Below are 5,611 nucleotides of genomic sequence, written 5' to 3'. Positions count from 1 at the left end.
CTGAATGATAAGCGTGATCTCGAATTATCAATCAATAAATTCACTAAACAAGAAATAGAAGACGCCATAAGGAAAATAAACCCAAAAAAGAGCCCAGGATACGACTTAATCACAGGGAAGATCCTAAAAGAACTGCCGACGGAAGGTACTAGATTCCTTACATATTTATTTAACGCAATGTTGAGGCTGGCCTGCTTCCCACCGCAATGGAAAGTAGCGCAAATCCTAATGATCTGCAAGCCGGGGAAAAACCCAGAAGAAGTCAAATCATATAGACTTATTAGCCTTCTGTCTATAACCTCGAAGGTATTTGAAATTCTCCTATTGCAAAGAATGTTGCTAATAATTTCATCAAAAAATCTCATACCTGATCACCAATTCGGCTTCCGACACAAGCATTCCATAATTGAACAAGTGCATAGACTAGCCAGAAGGATACATAGAGGAACTGACAATAAAAGTTACTGTTCGACGGTCTTCCTAGACATATCTCAAGCATTTGACAGAGTTTGGCACGAAGGGCTGTTATATAAGATAAAACAAAACCTACCAACGCACTATTCCTATATACTACAGTCTTATCTCAAAGAGCGATTCTTTATGGTAAAACAAGAAGAAGCGATCTCGCAGCTGCACAAGGTGGGGGCTGGGGTCCCTCAGGGTAGTGTGCTTGGCCCAATCCTGTATCTACTGTTTACGGCAGATCTGCCAACCATCAGAGGAATAACTGCTGCTACTTTTGCAGATGACACGGCTCTCATAGCAACTCACAAAAATCCAGTTAAAGCATCCGAAATCTTACAAAGAGGATTAGACGGATTCCAGCAGTGGACGAAGAAATGGCGTATAAAACCGAACGAAGCTAAATCGACACACGTAACATTCACATACGGTCGAGATGCAAGTCCTCCAGTAATTCTCAACGGGCAATTCATTCCCCAAGCAGATGACGCCAAATACCTGGGCATTCACCTGGACAGGAGACTAACATGGAGAAAGCACATTACTGCAAAGCGGAAACAATTAGGAGAAAAGCTCAGGAAAATATACTGGCTGATTGGCCGTAAATCGGAACTTTCAATAAGAAACAAAATACTGTTATATAAAACTATACTAAAACCCATATGGACATATGGTATCCAATTGTGGGGAACATCAGCAAATTCCAACGTGGAGATCCTTCAGCGGTTCCAATCGAAGATGCTTCGTATAATAGTGGATGCCCCCTGGTATGTGACTAACGAAACCTTACACAAAGATTTAGGAATACCAACTATAAAGGAAGAAATTAAAAATTTCGCAATCAAATACAAGGATCGAATCGACTCACACCCTAATCCACTCGCTTCTGGACTGATGGAAGTGTACACACCTACTCGCAGACTAAAGCGAAAACTTCTATATGACTTGACAAAATAATACTCAAGTCGTCATATAGGGTAGTATCAAGGGATACTAGCCCTACTCGTCTTTACTCACTAACAGTCACCAATATTGCTAAATGGCCATGGAGTGGACAGATCGCAATACAATCGGGGATCTTTAAAAAAAAAAAAATTTAGACAAGCGCGTCGTGCATCGTACATCACGTTGTTCCAATGAGAGGATTTCATTAGTTTTACTTTTTAATGATTTTTTGTCCAGTTCAAAAGTCGATTTTTTGTCGATCGAAAATACTTTTTATCGAAATATCTTTTTACCTTGTCGAAAATATGATTACAAAAGTATATTTTTTCGTCAATAAAAATTTATGACATTTAAAAGACATCTCTTCGGCATCTTTTCGTCTAGCTGAAAAAAAACGACTATAAAAAGACATCTTTTCGGTATCTTTTCGTCTAGCCGAAAAGACGACTATAAGAAGACATCTTTTAGACATCTTTTAGCTTTATATACTGTCTAGGAAGTGATTTACGAAACCGTATTGATAAATTACAAGGAATGGTGACACAAATTTATATTGCTACATGCCATCCTGCAGAAACATTAGACAATTCTATCGGGATTCCAACTCTACCGGTGACTTCTATGGAAGATTTCTGCGTATGGGAAGATTTTATATTGGAGGAGGAGAAAAAATTGATTATGGTAAGAAAATATTTTTCTTTTTCCTTGTGCTTAAAAAACTTATATATTACTGCGACTTTTTTCTATTTTATTATTTTATATGTTATAGATTCGACAGTTAATAGAACATTGCACGGAAAATTTAAAAGGCTTTATATATTGCATAATACGCAAACTTATGACAAACAAAGTCGCAATTAACTTTAATTTGAAGGGAACAAACAGAGAAGGAGCAAAATATGAAAAAAAAATTTCAAAGCACATCTTACATTCTTGTTATTGGTAAGATTTATATATATATAAGTCGCACATTGTCGGTATTTTCACAATAATATATTTTATTTTTTTTTCTATTACATAAATATACAAAATTCTATACTCAGTACAAATTTAATATTTGTACAACACGAGACATTTGTATTAATATATTCAGTTATATAATACTTGTAGTATATAATACTTGTTTTTTTGTAGCTATTGTGAAGAAACATGCACAAGAAAGGTAGAGGTAGCAAAAGATAGAGAGATAGAGGCCTTCAATTCACATATGACAGAGAAATTGCTGATTTACGTATTGCGAATTGGTTAAAAGACGCAAAAAAAGTCTCGAAAATGAAGTACTTCGATTACGGAAAAGCGGGCAACAAAACGAACAAGAAGAAAATGAAACTGCATAAAAAACTTCAATAGTTTGCTTGTAACATTTTCTTTAAGGCTTTTGGTTATTTCATGCTTTTAAGTTTCATATGTACACCTATATAGAACAAATATCCAAAATACATTTCAGCGATATACTGTAAATATCGTAATATCTGTAGAATATCCCTCAGATGTATTTTAGACATTTGTTTTATATGGATATTGATAGTTTATAACATTTTCTTTAAGACTTTTGATTGTTTCAATATATTTTAGTTTCATATGTTTGTATATCTATACAGAACAAATATCCAAAATATGTTCTCTATATATATTGCAATATCTATGGGATATCTCTAAGATGTATTTTGGACATTTATTCTGTATGAGTATATTGATAATTTATAAAATTTTCTTTAAAGCTTTTGGTTGTTTCAATATTTTTAAGTTTTATATATATTGTTGTGCCCACACCTTTGGGGAACGTATTGTTCCCACGCTCTTGGGAGAAGACGCTCTGTGAAGAAGGCATATAGAGAGTGTTTGACAGCTGTTATCGTTGTCAAGGAATTTGTTTACTAACAACTGGAATAATAAGAGTCGCTCTAGTCCTGTCACAGCGTACGGACGTAAAGCGAATTCGTGCGATTATTTTGGAATTGATTAAGATCCGTTTTTCTAGGCTAAATAAAGCTTTTCTCGTTTAGTATATCCCGAGTTATTTCTTTCACGCGCGGGCACAACATTTGGGGGCTCGTCCGGGATCAATAACGATAGAAATCGTAGACGTGCTTGTGTGTGAAAGTGAAAGAAAAAGAAATGGCTTTGGCACATTCGCCGAGGAGGACTCGTGCTCAGACGCCGGCTACCTCAGATGATTCATTACGAGCCGTTCTTCAGGAGTTGCAGCAACTAAGGGAGGAACGGCAGCAGGATCAGAGAGAGCAGCTACGAATTCAAAATGAATTAAAAACACAGCTTGAGGAGCGTGATTCAGCTTTTAAACGCCTGGAAGAAAAACTGGATAAACAGATGAGTCCTTCTAATAATAGTATTTTTGGGAATGAATCTCGTAATGTTATCGATCTCGAAAATTCGAGAATGAATGTTGAAAGAGAACGTATATTTTGTGATGTCAAAGTAAAATCAGATATTTATGATGGGACAGTGCCTTTAAAAGAGTTCCTTGCACAATTTTCTCTAATATCGCAAGCTAATGGTTAGAATGATTCCGCGAAAACAGTAGTTTTGGCTTCCTGTTTAAGAGGGAAAGCACGAACGGTTCTTTTAAATATAAATGATTTAAAAAAAATAACTTTTAATGAAATAAAAGAAAAATTAGAATTACAATTTGGAGAGGGTGAATTAATGCAAAATTATTATTCACAATTTACAAATCGAAAGATGCTTGCGGGAGAAGATTATGCAACTCTTGGTGCAGATTTAGAGCGTCTTTCGAGAGGAGCTTATCCAGAATGTTCTTTTGAAGTTCGCGAAAAGATTGCTTGTGCACAATTCATTGCTGCAATTTCGGATAATTTTATTAAGCGTTCGCTTTTGACAGAAGGAATAGTTTCACTTAAAGCGGCTATAGAACGAGCAAAGATTTTACAATCAATAAATGAAAACTGTTTTTCACGGAAAAAAAAAGAACAAAAAGTCACGGGAGTTTTCTGTCGTTTTGAAGAAAAAGGAAATGGATATAAGAAGGGAAAAGAATTTGAAAGAGTTGAAGCACGAAGAAATTTTAAAACGAGTAAGAATAAAGAAAGGGAATGTTGGCAATGCGGTGGGGTAGGACATTTTCGTTCAGAATGTCCGACATTGCAGCAAAAGGAAAACTAAATTTTGCCGAGCTTCGCGGAGCTGGTTCGGTAAAAAGGATTCAGGCTCCGTTTTATAAGCGCAAAATTGATAAAAACATGTATAATATTTGTGGAAAATTGAATGATAAAATGTTTCTTAGTAATTTTTGTTGTTTCAGGGGCTTGTTAAATAATACAACTTGTTCTTTTAAAATTGACACAGGTTCCGATGTCTCGATTATAAGTTCTAGGAAGGTAATACCTTTGAAATTGAGTCCGATAGGTTCTGTTAATTTATTTTACCCTACAGGAGAAAGAGTTCAGGTTCATTCACAAGTTGTTGCTACCGTTACTTTGGGGAAGTTTTGTGTACAATTATGTTTTTATGTAGCTGATATAAATAATGATTGTATTTTAGGAAGAGATTTTCTTTTAAAAACAGGTTTAGTAGATGGATTGTTTGAAAGGGCTCTTGGAATCTCAAAGAATAGTTTTGGAAAACAAGAATTAATTTGTTCTAGAATAGAGAAACATTCTATTCAATTTCCTGAATTACTTAGGGAAATTCATGAACAAAGTTCTAAACATTTGAATTTTTCACAAAAAGAGATTTTCTCAGAGTTTCTTATTCAATTTCAAGATTTATTTGCTGAAAATGTTATAGCTGGTAATTGTGATATTCTTTGTCATCATATTAAACTTTTAGATTCCAATCCTATTAAGCAGACTCCTCGTCGAATTCCTATTCATTTACAAGAAGAAGTTTATAAAATTATAGAAGACATGAAAGCTCAAAAGGTAATAGAAGAATCCAATAGCCCTTGGATTTCTCCGGCTGTAATGGTAAAAAAAAAAGATGGTTCTATAAGATTTTGTGTAGATTATAGAAAATTAAATGCAGTAACCATCAAGGATTCATATCCACTTCCAAGAATTGATCAAATTTTAGATTGTTTAGCTGGGAATTCATGGTTTTGTACTCTTGATTTAAAGAGTGGTTATTGGCAGGTGGGGTTAGCTCCTGAGGATCGGGAAAAAACTGCTTTTTCTATAGGAAACGGTTTATGGCAGTTTACAGTGATGCCGTTCGGACTTTGTAA

General features: G+C 34.8%; 1 pseudogene; it reads left to right on the top strand.

The window, feature by feature from the left end:
* The first annotated feature begins 1,910 nt into the window (after nt 1–1,910).
* Nucleotides 1,911–2,744, top strand: LOC109504530 (uncharacterized; annotated as a pseudogene).
* The last annotated feature ends 2,867 nt before the right edge of the window (nt 2,745–5,611 follow it).

The sequence above is a fragment of the Harpegnathos saltator genome, unplaced genomic scaffold (assembly GCF_003227715.2).
Source record: "Harpegnathos saltator strain DR-91 unplaced genomic scaffold, Hsal_v8.6 scaffold110, whole genome shotgun sequence".
Classification (NCBI taxonomy): domain Eukaryota; kingdom Metazoa; phylum Arthropoda; class Insecta; order Hymenoptera; family Formicidae; genus Harpegnathos; species Harpegnathos saltator.
The sequence above is the reverse complement of the archived record's forward strand: the minus strand, read 5'-3'. Positions and strand labels throughout refer to the sequence as shown.